Consider the following 14,245-nt stretch of genomic DNA (forward strand, 5'->3'; position numbering starts at 1 on the left):
CCAATATCCTGCCGTTAGATCGAAGATGCTGAGGTAGCGGGCAGCGCCCATTCGGTCGACCAGTTCATCTGCCCGGGGGATGGGGTGTGCGTCCGTTCTGGTGACTTCATTCAGGCCCCGGTAGTCGACACAGAACCGGAGTTCGGGTGTGGTTCCGGGGGCGGCTGCTTTGGGGACCAGTACGACCGGGCTGGCCCATGGACTGTCGGAGGGCTCGATGACCCCGAGCGTGAGCATCTTAGTTACTTCCGCCTGGATGCAGGCCCGTACCCGATCAGGTACGCGGTAGGCCCGGTGGCGGATAGGAGGGCTGTCTCCGGTGTCCACATCGTGCACACACCAGGAAGTGACACCTGGGGTGAGGGAGAACAGGCTGGCAAACCGTGATAGGAGGGCTTGGCACTCTTGGCGTTGTTCCTGGGAGAGGGTCTCCGAGAGTCGGACCCCATCCACGGAGCCGTCTTGCTCCTGGGTCCGCAAGAGGTCAGGGAGAGGCTCGGAGTCGTCCTCAACCCCGTTGTCTGTGGCCATCAAGAGGCTGAGTTCTGTTCGTGCAAAGTGGGGTTTCAGTCTGTTGGTGTGGAGGACTCGGAGCGGATTCCGGGCGGACTCCATATTGATCAGATAGGTGGCGGGTCCCTTGCGCTCGATTACTTTGAAGGGTCCCGTCCATTTGTCTTGGAGAGCGCACGGTTCTGTGGGGGACATTACCCAGACCTGTTGCCCCGGCTCGAATTCAATAGATGAGGCGTTCTGGTCATACCATCTCTTCATGTCCTCTTGACTGGCCTCTAGGTTGGCTTTCGCTAGGTCTCTGAACCGCTGGGACTGGTTGCGGAGGGTGAGGAGGTATCGGAAGACATCTGGAGGACTCTTGGCCGGAGGCAACTCCCAGCCTTCTTTGATCAGGCTGAGTGGCCCCCGTACTGGGTGCCCATAGAGCAGCTCGAATGGGCTGAAGCCTAGGGACTTCTGTGGGACCTCCCGGTAGGCGAAGAGGAGGCACGGCAGCAGCACGTCCCACTGGCGACGGAGGGGTTCTTCCAATCCCCCGATCATCCCTTTTAGAGTGCGATTGAACCGCTCAACAAGTCCGTTTCCTTGGGGGTGATAGGGGGTCGTGAAGCGGTAGGTGACCCCACACTGTTGCCAGAGGGACTTCATGTATTTGGAAATAAAGTTCGTGCCTCTGTCACTGACGACTTCTCGGGGGAACCCCACACGGGAGAAGATCCCCATCAGGGCCCTGCCGACCACTGGGGCTGTGACGGTCCGGAGAGGAATAGCCTCAGGGTAGCGGGTGGCGTGGTCCACTAGTACTAGGATGAAGCGATGGCCTTGTCTTGTACGTGGGTCTAGGGGTCCCACAATGTCTATTCCGACCCTCTCAAATGGGGTCGTGACTACGGGAAAGGGTTGCAGGGGGGCCTTTAATTTGCGGCCGCTCTTCCCACTGGCTTGGCACGTGGGGCAAGATCGGCAATGCTGGTGCACATCGTTTCTCATTTTTGGCCAGAAGAAGTGGGTCACTAGGCGGCTGTAGGTTTTATCTTGTCCCAGGTGCCCTGCCAGGGGGACATCGTGGGCCAGATTTAGCAGGAAGTCTCTAAAGCGGAGTGGCACCACTAGTACTCGGTTGGCCCCCAGCTCGGCGATTCGTTGCTCGCTGTACAGTAGGTCATTGTCCCAGTAGACCCAATGAGTTCCGGAGGTATCCCCTGCGCTTTGGGCGAGCGCTTGTTGTCGGAGTCCCTCAAGGGAGGGACAGGTCTTCTGCTCCTGACGAAATTGTTCTTGTGTGGGCCCCCCTTCTTGAGCCCACTGGTCGAGATTAGCAAGGTCGGGAGGTTGAGCAGGTTCGAGGGGGATGCCCTGGTCGGGGGTCTCGGTGGGGGCGACCGGAGGCGGAGGCGCCGGCCATTCTGGTTCTTCCGGGTGATGGTTGGCACGGGCGGCCATAGACCGGGTGGTGACGCACGCCCAGTCTGGGACGCCCAACATCCCCAAGTGTTCTTTTCGCTCCACGGCTGCCCACGGGGAGCTTTCCAGGTCATTTCCGAGGAGGCAGTCCACGGGGGCGTCGTCTCGGACCGTTACTTTCAACATGCCGGAGACCCCTCCCCACTCAAAGAGGACGCAGGCCATCCGACACAGACTCTCCGAGTTGTCGGCTGATCGTACAGGGCAGAGAATGTTCGGTAGATATTGTTCTGGGGTCACCAGATGACAGCGGACGGCTGTCACACTGGCCCCGGTGTCTCGAAGGGCTTCGGCCCGTTGTCCATTGATGCTCACCCATTGGCTGTACTTCTGGGTGTTAGCGGGTAGGGGGACCCGCGGGACCATGTCTCTTCCCCCTAAGCACGCGAGAGTCATGGCGGCTGGCTCCCACCCTTGATACTCTTGCTCGTCTGTTTCTGGTTCCTCGGAGATCTGTTCTTCCCCTAGTGCCGCGGCGGCCACCTGGCGGGGTCTTGGGCTCGGATACTGCGGGCAGCTTGGGTCATTTGCATAGTGGCCTACTCGTTGGCATCGGTGACATGTAACATTGGCTCTGTATCCCGGTCGCGCCGGGGTGCTGCCCCGGTTGGCCGGGGGGGTGGTGCTGGTAGTGGGGGCGGCCGGAGTGTTGTCTCTTCCTCGTCCTTGGCCCCCTCCTCCTCCTCTGGATCGGTGGTGACCATTGTTGTTCCTGTTCTGCTCGTAGGACCCAATCCGGCCCACTCGGGTGATCTCCCACCGGTCAGCTTCGGCTGCGAGCTGCCGGGGATCGGTTAACTTGCTGTCGAGGAGGTGTTGGCGTAGTTCAATGAAGCAGTTGTTGGACAGATGCTCCCATACCATCAGATTGAACAACTGCTCGTAGGTCGTGACGTTGTTCCCTCTGATCCAGCCTTCGAAGGCTCGGCTGAAGTACGTTACATAGTCCACCCAAGTTGTACCTGGAATGCGTGTGCAGTCTCGGAACCTCTGACGGTACATCTCGGGCGTGAGGCCATAGCGAGTGAGGAGGGCCGCTTTCATATGGTCGTAGGAGGTCATCTGGTGGTCTGGGAGCTGTAACAGAGTATCGCGGCCCTCATTGAGGAATTTGCCCCATAGGCCGGCTCCCCAGTCGGCTCTATCGATCCGGTGCGCAGTCATCGCGATTTCATATGCCTTAAACCATTGCTGGATGTCGTCTTCTCGAAAATATTCTCGGACCACATCCTTGGGGATGTGCACTTTTTTGTCCGTGGTCCCGGGGGTGGACGGTCTGTCGGGCACCCCTAATTCTTTATTCTGTTTGCGCAGGTTGATCTCGGCTAGGTTCCGCTCGTGCTCGTACGTTAGCCTTTTTTCCTCGAGCTCCCTTTGCCTCTGTTTCTCCTCTCTTTCTTCTCGGAGGCGAAGGTGCTCTAAGTTTATTTTTTGCTCGGCCAATTTGAGTTCTATGTCCATCTTGAGTCGGGCCATTTCAAGTTCGTGTAGTCGGGCTTTTTCTCTTTCTTGGATCTCGTCTTGCGAGAGACCCGTTCTTTGCTCTTCAGGGGCCGTGTTGGTCTTTTTCGCGGTGCTTTGCTCCGGGGCTTCGACATCCCCGGTCTCTGCCCAAGATTCTAGGGCATGCTTAAAATCGTCCTTGGTACTTAGTCCGGTGGTAGCGATACCTAGTTCGATGCAGAACTGCTTTAGTTCACGATGGCTGTATTCCTCTAGCTTTTCCATTTGGAACTTCTCAGTTGATCCGCTCTCTTTAGTCGACATTGTTGTTCGTTGTGGGGTGAGCTACTCTCTGTACGTTATGCGGTGATTCGGATCGCGCCGCTGGCCACCAATGTTAGACGGACCGGGAGGGTCGGCCGAGATTACGGGGAGAGGTCTCCAGGGAGAGCCGTCTCCAACGACTGTACAGATAAGTAACTTCCCCCCCACAGACGGACACCACACAAGATTGAAGGTTAACGAGACTTTATATGCACTTCTTAGGTTACGTTGATATAATACAAGGAGGTCTGGACTCAGGGGTCCCCTCGGTTCTGATCTCTGGTTGAGGAAAAGGGTAGCGGGACAGTCTTAGTTACCAATGAGTTCAATAGCTCTCAATCCTCGAGCTCGGTGTGGTTGCTGGTCGGGCCGTGGAGGAGCCAAGCAGGTCCCGAGATGGATGAAGGGTGGTCGGCGGGCCGTGGAGAAGCCAAGCAGGTCCCGATATGGATGAAGGATGGTCGACGGGCCGTGGAGAAGCCAAGCAGGTCCCGATGCAGATGACAGTTACAACGGTCCGCGGCCTCGCCAGCAGATCCGGACGACGGTGAAGGATGAAGGTTACGACGGCTGTGGCAGCGCCAACAGGCAGGATGATGGTGCACAGGACAGAGCTACGGCAGCGCCAGTAGTCCGTCCAGGATGAGTTCTTCTTTCGTCTCTCGACTCCAAGATACAACTGCCTTCCTGTTCTGGAGCTGCCCCAGTTATAGGGCTGGCGTGCTTTGATGTCCGGACCCTCGCACTTGGAGGTCGGGAGGTCCGGGATGAGGGAGTCCAGACACCCAGCAGGGGGGTGGAGCCAGCGCCCGGGGAGGCGATGGGCGAGCGGCACTTGGCGGGGGAGAGCCATCGGCACCTCTTTCTCCCATTGACTTGCCAAGTAGCCCGCTCACCTCCTGGGTGGAGGGTGGTGCCGGAATGTCTGAGGCCGGGCTAGGCCCGGGGTTGAGGTCGATCGGGGGCCAGGCGGCCTCGTGGCGAAGTGTCCAAGATGGCGGCCCGGGCTGGGCGCGTGGGTCGGCCGTGGATCGGACCCACGAGGTTATCATGCTCGAGGGCAGGTGTCCCTGAGGGGACGTAGGACGTGCAATGGTGGTGTGTGGTGCTTGTATGACTGGCTCGGGCTTGGTCGAGCCGGGGGAGAGTGGCCCGTCATGTGGCCTGTCCAACACATACCCCATGATATGAGGATGCAGTTGGAGTGGTATCTGTTCCTAATCCTGTCATTTCAACTGTCTGTGAGTAGCTCTGTTTTTTATCCTGTTGTTTCAGCTGTCTGAGAGTGGCACTGTGTTTTATCCTGTCCTTTCAGCTGTTTGAGAATGGCTCTGTTCTTTAACCTGTCTTTTCAGCTGTCTGAGAGTGGCTCTGTTCTTTATCCTGTCCTTTCAGCTGTCTGAGAGTGGCTTCCTAACAGAAACATGGATGAACGCTTCCTCCGCCCCAGACATCACCATTGCCATCCCTGAAGACTATAAGATCACACGCAAGGACCGTACCGGCCACACAGGAGGAGGAATCGCTATCGTCCATAAGAAATCAATCCGCATCTCAACCAGCTCTGACGGCAACCTCGCCAACTCCGAACACCTTCACTTCCAAATCCACATCGACCCCAAGACCACACTCAGAGGCACCCTCCTCTACAGACCACCAGGACCCCGGGCAAAATTCAGTGAAGACATCACGGACCTCATCACTCCACACGCGCTCCCCTCCAAAGATTACATCCTTCTTGGAGACCTCAACTTTCACCTTGAAAAGATCAACGACCGCAACACCACCACCCTCTTAGACAACCTCGCCAACCTCGGACTTAAACAACTAGTCACTTCCCCCACCCACATCGCAGGTCACACACTCGACCCCATCTTCACCTCCAGCAATCATGTCTCCTTCAGCCACACTACGGATCTCCTCTGGACTGACCACAGCTGCGTTCACTTCACCTACAACAAGCCGAAACCCACCAACCACCTCCAACCTACTCTGCAAAGAAACTGGAACAAAATCACCACCGACCAGATCTCCGCATCGCTCCTTCTAAACACCCCAGCCCACTCTTCTAATCCAAACCAAGCCGCCGCCAACCTCACCCTATGGTTATCCAACACCGCCGACACCTTAGCACCACTGAAAAAACGTCAAAGCAAACCTGGCAGCAAGAAGGCCTCATGGTTCAACGATGATCTTAAGAAGTCCAAGAAACTCTGCCGCTCCCTTGAAAAGGCCTGGAAAAAAGACCCAACCACTAGCACCAAGGACGCCTTCAAAAACGCCACCCGCACTCACCACCAACTAATCCGAAAGGCCAAGAAAACAGCATTCAAGGATCGACTCGACAACAACGCCCACAACAGCAAGGAACTTTTCAACATCGTCAAGGAATTTTCCAATCCCTCGGCCAACTCCAACGACATCACCCCCTCTCAAGCCCTCTGCAACTCCCTAGCCTCATTCTTCCACAACAAGATTGCAGACATCCACAACAGCTTCGACAACCAACCCGGAGACCAACCCACCCAACCCTTTGCTGAACATTCTCCCCCCGTGAACACCCTTAACGACTGGAATCCAATCTCCACTGAGGACACCATCCGCCTGATGAATTCCATCCACTCAGGATCCCCCACAGACCCATGTCCTCACCACATCTTCAACAAAGCAGACTCCGTCATAGCACCGCACCTCCGAGACGTCATCAACTGCTCCTTCAACTCCGCCACCTTCCCGGAAGACTGGAAACACGCTGAACTCACCGCCCTTCTGAAAAAACCCACAGCGGACCCCACCGAACTCAAAAATTACCGCCCATTTCGCTCCTCCCATTCCCGGCCAAAGTCATCGAGAAAGCTGTCAACAACCAGCTCGCCGCTTTCCTCGAAGCCAACAAATCCCTCGACTCCTCACAATCTGGCTTCCGAGCAAAACACAGCACTGAGACCGCCCTCATCGCAGCAACAGATGACATTCGAACTCTACTGGACAATGGAGTCACAGTCGCCCTCATCCTCCTCGACCTCTCTGCAGCATTCGACACAGTCTGCCACAGCACCCTTTTACAACGCCTCAATAACATCGGAATACAAGGAAAAGCACTTGAATGGATCACCTCGTTCCTCACCGGATGAACCCAGAGAGTCCGCCTTCCACCATTCAAGTCCGAGGCCACTGAAGTCATCTGTGGCGTACCACAAGGATCCTCACTCAGCCCCACCCTCTTCAACGTATACATGAGCCCCCTCGCGGCCATCGCCCGCCAACACAACCTCAACATCATCTCTTACGCGGATGACACTCAACTAATCCTTTCTCTCACCAATGACCCCAGCACCGCCAAAACTAACCTACACGAAGGAATGAAAGAAGTTGCCGAATGGATGAAACAAAGCCGTCTGAAACTGAACTCAGACAAAACAGAAGTCCTCATCTTAGGTACATCCCCCTCTGCATGGGACGACTCTTGGTGGCCGGAAGCCCTTGGAAAAGCACCCATCCCGACTGACCACGCACGGAACCTAGGCGTCATCCTGGATTCTTCACTCTCAATGAACAGACAAGTCAGCGCCGTATCCTCATCCTGCTTCAACATTCTTCGCATGCTCAAAAAAACATTTCGTTGGATCCCCACCGAAACCAGGAAAACAGTCACCCATGCTCTGGTCACGAGCCGACTGGACTACGGAAACACCCTCTACGCAGGTACTACCGCTAAACTCCAGAAGAAACTCCAACGAATCCAAAACGCCTCAGCCAGGATCATATTAGACATCCCGCGCAACGAACACATCTCTGGTCACCTGAAAGACCTCCACTGGCTACCCGTCAATAAGAGAATCACTTTCCGACTGCTAACCCACGCACACAAATCACTCTACGACATCGGACCGGAATGCCACAACTCACGACTGTCCTTCTACACCCCCTCCCGCCAACTACTTTCTTCCAACCAAGCCCTCGCCACTGTACCTCGCATCAACAAGACCACCATGGGAGGCAGATCCTTCTCATACCTGGCTGCTAAAACATGGAACTCACTCCCCGCTCACCTTCGCCTTACCCAGAACCACCTAGCATTCAGAAAGCAACTTAAAACGTGGATATTTGACAAGTAATCCTCCTCCCCTTCCTAAGCGCCTTGAGACCCTCTGGGTATGCAGTGCGCTATATAAATTCTCTGACTTGACTTGACTTGACTCTGTTCTTTAACCTGTCCCTTCAACTGTCTGAGAGTGGTTCTGTTCTTTATCCTGTCTTTCAGCTGTGTTAGAGTGGCTCCATTCTTTACAAGTTCTTTCAGCTCTCTGAGAGTGGCAATATTTTTTATTCTGTCCTTTCAACTGTCTGAGAGTGGCTCTGCTCGTTATCTTATCTTTCAGCTGTCTGAGAGTGGATCTGTTCTTCATCCTGTCCTTTCAACTGTCTTAGAGTGGCTCTGTCAGTTAACCTGTCCTATCAGTTGTCTTAGAGTGGCTCTGTTCTTTAACTCACCCTTCCAGCTTTCTGAAAGTGGCTCTGTTCTTTAACCTGCCATTTCGGTTGTCTGAGAGTGGCTCTGTTCCTTATCCTGTCCTTTCAGGTGTCTGAGAGTGCCTCTGTGACCTATTCTGTCCTTTCTGCTATCTTAGAGTGGCTCAGTTCCTTATGGAGAAGTGTGGCTCAAATGGTTAGAGCGGCAGACCCTGATGCAGAGCCCGGGACCAGGGTTTGATTCCTGCCTTGGCGGGTCTCGGGCCCATAAATTCCTCTGACCTGATATTCTCGCCTCAGCGCCTATTCTAATCATGGGCACCACGCTGCAACTCTGGGCAAAAGCTTGCTTAATCTCCACAACGGCCCCCAACAGCGCTGGGGATGCCTGGTTTCACCATGGGGGTGTCCAGGAGTGGACACTTCACAAGCAAAGCCAGGAAGGGTTCCTCAGCGGTATGAGTACAAGCGCCGGGAGACCCTTGTTGGGTAGCTGTGCGCTATACAAGTACAAAAACATTTACATATCCTGTCCTTTCAGCTGTGTGAGGGTGACTCTGTTATCTCTCCTGTCCTTTCAGCTGTCTGAGAGTGGTTCTGTTCCTAATCCTGTCATTTCAGCAGTCTGGGTGTGACTCTGTTACCTATCCTGTCCTTTTAACTGTCTTAGAGTGGCCCTGTTCCTTATCCTGTCCTTTCACCTGCCTGAGAGTGACTCTGTAACTTATCCTGTCATTTAGCTATCTGAGAGTGGCTCTGCTCCTTATCCCGTCTTTTCAGCTGTCTGAGAGTGGCTCTGTTCCTAATCCTGTCAGTTCAGCTGTCTGAGAGTTACTCTGTTACCTATCCTGTCATTTTAGCTGTCTGGGTGTGGCTATGTTCCTAATCCTGTCCTTTCAGCTGTCTGAGACTGTCTCTGTTACCTATCCTGTCATTTCAGCTGTACAGGAGTGGCTCTGTCCCTAACCCTGTCCTTTCAGATGTCTGAGAGTGGCTCTGTTCTTAATCCTGTCTTTCAGCTGTCTGAGAGTGGCTCTGTTCGTGAACCTTTCCTTTCAGTTGTCTGAGAGTGGCTCTGTTCTTCAACCCACCCTTCCAGCTTTCTGAGAGTGGCTCTGTTTTTAACCAGTCCTTACAGTTGTCTGAGAATGGCTCTGGTCGTTATCATATCTTTCAGCCATCTGGAAGTGGCTCTGTTCCTTATCCTGTCCTTTCAGCTATCTGAGAGTGACTCTGTTCCTTATCTCGTCTTTTCAGCTGTCTGAGAGTGGCTCTGTTTCCCATCCTGTCCTCGCATCTGTCCGAGAGTGGCTCTGTTCCTCATTCTGTCCTTTCAGCGGTCTGAGAGTGACTCTGTTACCTACCCTGTCCTTTCAGCTGTCTCAGAGTCGCTCTTTTCCTAATCCTGTTCTTTCGGCTGTCTGAGAGTGACTCTGTTACCTATTCTGTCATTTCAGCTGTCTGAGAGTGGCTCTGTTCTGTAAACTGTCCTTTCAGCTGTCTGAGAGTGATTCTGTTCCGTAGCTTGTTCTTTCAGTTGTCTGAGAGTGGCTCTGTTCTTCATCTTGTCCTTTCATCTGTGTTAAAGTGACTCTGTTCTTTATCCTATCCTTTCAGCTGTCTGTGAGTGGCTCTGTTCTTCATCCTGTCCTTTCAGCTGCCTGAGAGTGGCTCTGTTCCTAATCCTGTTCTTTCAGCTGTCTGAGAGTTACTCTGTTAGCTATCCTGTCATTTCAGCTGTCTGGGTGTGGTTCAGGGCCGGACTGGCCGTAGCGGGCCCCGGGCAATCCCCTGGTGCGCCGCACGGGTGGGGGCTGGTTTTAGGCCCCTGGGGGCCGATTATGTTACAGGGCCATTTTTGCAGCATAGCTGCAAAATCGGCCCTGCAACAAAATCGGCCGAAAACCGGCCCTTGCAAAGAGCTCGGCGGCACCCCCAACCCCCGGAGGAGAGGCCGGACGAGCACTTTGCCCGGGCCGGATTTGGTTCCCAGTCCGACCCTGGTGTGGTTCTGGTCCTAATCCTGTCCGTACAGATGTCTGAGAGTGATTCTGTTCCTTATCTTGTCCTTTCAACTGTCTGAGAGTGACTGTGTTACCTATCCTGTCTTTTCAGCTGTCTGCAAGTGACTCTGTTACCTGTCCTGGTCTTTCAGCTGTCTGACAGTGATTCTGTTAATTATCTCGTCTTTTCAGCTGTCTGGGAGTGACTCTGTTCCTAATGCACACGGAAGAGGAGATTGTTAGTCAGGCAAGAGCGAGAGCACGAGAGCACAGCGGCGCTGGAAATTTGCATTCTAGAACTCAGATTAATACCGGTCCTCCATAGAAGTGTGGGACATAGTCCCTGTGACCGAGGCGGCACAGATGGCGAGGATTACGCTAAGAATACAAAAGTGAACAACAGTTGCCTTTTCACCCTTTAGAAGGACAGTGGAAAGGCCACTACCCTTAAAATATATATATATTTAGTCGCGACTCCCGACTTCCATTTGGGAACATTAACCAACATATCGGTGCAGCATATTTTTAATGTGTATGCAAAAGCCTTAGTCCTGATGAGGCCCAGAATTTAAAGGGGCTGAAACGCGTCGACAACCTTGAAAACGGACACCCTTTCAATTACAATTCGGTGACAACTAATAAACAGCAGTTCAAAATACAAGAGACAAATAATCAATCTCTTAAATACTGCATGAGTAAGGTGTACCTGTAAGACTGAGGAATGCTCTTTAGATACTAAGATACAGAGCATCCATTTAAAGAATAGGGACTATTTTTGAAACAATATGTAAATGTTTTATTTACCTTTTTTTAACCAAAATTTTTGTATAGGTTTATGTAAATTGTGTGGGGGATGTGTAAATATTGTAATTTTAGATTTGTATAACACAAAAGAAGAGTATCTATATAAAAGAAGTTTGTAAATTAAAAAAATAAATACACAAAATATTTGAGTGAATAAAACACACTGTAAAAAGAAAACTACATATCCTGGGGATGTTATTGATTTGTTGAGGTTTTAGGATTTAAATGATATACATAGAAAACTGAATTGATTTGCTCTAGAAGAATTGTGTCAGGTCAGATAGGTAATTGATAAACCTATGTTGAATAATGATTTATATGAATTAGTTCCATAGCGTCACTTTTTGTATTGATGATCTGTTCCTAATGCTGTCCTTTCAACTGTCTGAGAGTGACTCTGTTCCTTATCTTGTCTTTTCAGCTGTCTGAGAGTGGCTCTGTCACTCACCAGGTCACACTTCCCTCCTCCAAGCTGAGAGTGTCTCTGTCGCGGATGAAGATGTCGTTCTCTGCTCAGAATCCACCGACTCTGCTTTGAATCCTCTCCAGGGGAATTTTTCCGAATATTCAGGTGAAAAGAGCTGGGATTGGGCCACTCCCTCCCTGGCACCAGCCTGTCACCTTTGAACAAAACTCTCTCCCTATATGAGACTTAACTTCCTGGTACTCTGGCCAATACCGTAGCAGGCGGTAACAGGGATGGGGGATGGCGACAAAGAAATGACAAATTTAACCCGAGCTCGCAGCAAGGGAAGAGCAATGTCCAGTTATTGAACCAGGTGAAGCAAACAAACGCAAACCCAAAGGCTATCCACATATGAATCGGTGTTGCATGTCAGAAGAATGCACTCATTTACAGCACACTATTCTTTTGTTGCTGAAGCTCATGCCATCTGATAAAACAAGCACTGGCAAAGCCAATAGGTTTGCCTAGGCCAGTCTGCATTTTTTTTATTCCGATACAATAGTCTTTAAAAGTGTACAAGTAATGAAAATATTATGTAGTTGTAAAGAATAAAAAAATAAACACACACTGGTAAAGCAATATATCTGGAATAATTTAGGTTAATAGGTTCTTCCCTAAAAAGAAATGTACATTGGCAAGAATATATACGTATATGTACATATTCACTAAAAACACAAAGGTTAAAGTGACAATATGGTTATGTGAATCTGTTAATTTAAATATACCACCTAAAACAAAAAAAAACACTGACATTCAACAGTTATAATTACTCGAGCTAAATATAACTTGTGCTTTGCATTTCACTGCCATTGACCTCACATATTATATCCCTCATGACATGTTCAGTCTCATCATTTTGGAGAGGAGTTGGCCTAACGGCTAGGGCGGTCGACCTGGGGAACTGGGTTTGAGGCAAATCACCTAATCTCCCTGTGCCTAACAAAAATGAATGTGTTCTCATGTAATGCAACTGGTGCTATGTAAAGCGCTCTGATACCCAATTCGGGTCAAGTTCTTGCTATATAAACTCTGTAAAAAAAAAAATTGGATGACATCACTGATTAATTCGTTTTTTAAAGAATTATTTTTATTAAACATTTCTCAGTTGCAGAGTATAATATTACAACAACAGACTGTGTGGTATCAAGCACAGTAAATGTCATTACAACACTTATATTTAGTATATCCAGCACCAGATAGAAAAAAACCTTACATATAGATATTGACTTCCATACATTACCATAGGATCACAAAAAGGGGGGATTGCCTAGCTCCCTCCCTTCCCAACCCCGGTCCCTAGAACGTTCAAAGACCCGAATACTCAACCCAGTGACCCAAAACCTACCATAGCCGTATACATCAGCCAAAATATCTGGTATCTCGGCCAAATCTCCTCCCCCGTCACACACAATATATGCCACCTAGCCTACAGGGGTATTGCTGAGCCCATCACTTCAGACATAATTCTCGCTAACCCCTCTCAGTATTTTGGGATGTCAGGACGTCCCCAGAGGATGTGAAAGGCGGCACCCGTTTCCTGGCAGGCCCTGGCACAATGGTTTGAGTTACAGCGCCCCAACTTGTGCATGCTTTTCCTGTATATGAGGGATGTGGCCCTGTCTATTATTGGATGTAACAGAGCATGTCCTCCATAGGAGCATATTCCGGCAGCTGTTCCTCTTCCCAGATATGATTGTGCAGCGCATGACCCAGCTGCATGTATCAGTATCGTTCTGAGTCTGGTACTCATCCTGCAAGTCTTCAAAGGAGATTATGGCCAATCCCCGCCAGACATCCCCGACGTGGTCTATGCCCAGTAGCCTCCACTTACCAAACCCCTGTAAGCTCCCTACTTCATGTAGAAAATCACTATCCCCCAATGAGGTTCTTTCTGTTAACCTCTACTCCCACCCAAGGAATTTAGTTACCTCGCGCCAGGCTTGCACTATAGCTTGTGTATCTACATAACACTGCAGGGTATCCCCCCCCCACCCCATCACTAGATAATCTACTAGGCTGGTTCATCTCTGTCTGCGAACACCCAATCATTGATTGCCACCATCTGGGAGGACCAATAGTACTTCCTGATGTCAGGTATTGCCAGGTCCCCCTCATAGACACTCCTCTGGAGCTTGCCGAATGCTATTCTGGAGTCACCCCCATCCCACAGCAGCATCCTCAGTTCACTATCTACAACTCGGAAGAAACCATCGGGAATCTTATAGAGGGTGTTTTGTAGACATATAAGTCGCATCAACGTCGTCATTTTGAAGAGTACCGCTTTTCCTTTTAAAGAAATCAGTAGGCTCCTCCAGTGTACCACGTCCCTTCTCATACGATCCAACTGTGGCAGCAGGGCATCCGCAAGGAAGACTAACTCTGTTCTCGAAATAGTGTCCCTGAGGGAGTTAAACTTGTCTCTGGTTTGAAGACACCTTTCCTGAGATAGTAACCTCTCTACCCTCAGCCCCTCTTTCAACCACTAATTCTCCTCCTATCAATAGGCCTCCATACTCCAATCTCACAGTGATCTATCTCAATACACGCTCACTGGTAAAACACCAGTTGGAAATATTTGCCCTGTTAGACTCTGAGAAACCGGACATATTGTTACTAACGCAGACATGGCTTAATGAGGAGTCTATCCCTGACATTCTTGCCGCAATCCCCACTGGCTACTACATCGTCCTAGCAAACAGAGCTTCTGGTAAATCGGGAGGTGGGGTCGCAGCGATTGTTAAAAACTCTATCA

At 51.1% G+C, this 14,245-nt stretch overlaps 1 protein-coding gene across 4 annotated transcripts in view; it reads right to left on the reverse strand.

Annotated features, from left to right (window-relative positions):
* Positions 1 to 11,669, reverse strand: part of LOC147706585 (cell adhesion molecule CEACAM19-like) — a 190,441-nt gene extending 178,772 nt beyond the window's left edge. For 2 of the 4 annotated variants that reach the window (XR_015297669.1, XM_086933067.1), the window contains exon 1: positions 11,476 to 11,660. The gene's annotated coding sequence lies outside the window, so the exon portion shown is untranslated. Of the gene's footprint in view, positions 1 to 11,475 lie in introns of all 4 variants that reach the window. The other 2 variants (XM_086933066.1, XM_086933065.1) reach the window with 2 other exon arrangements.
* Between the last annotated feature and the right edge of the window lie 2,576 nt (positions 11,670 to 14,245).

This window comes from Lissotriton vulgaris, chromosome 7, assembly GCF_964263255.1.
Source record: "Lissotriton vulgaris chromosome 7, aLisVul1.2, whole genome shotgun sequence".
Lineage (NCBI taxonomy): Eukaryota > Metazoa > Chordata > Amphibia > Caudata > Salamandridae > Lissotriton > Lissotriton vulgaris.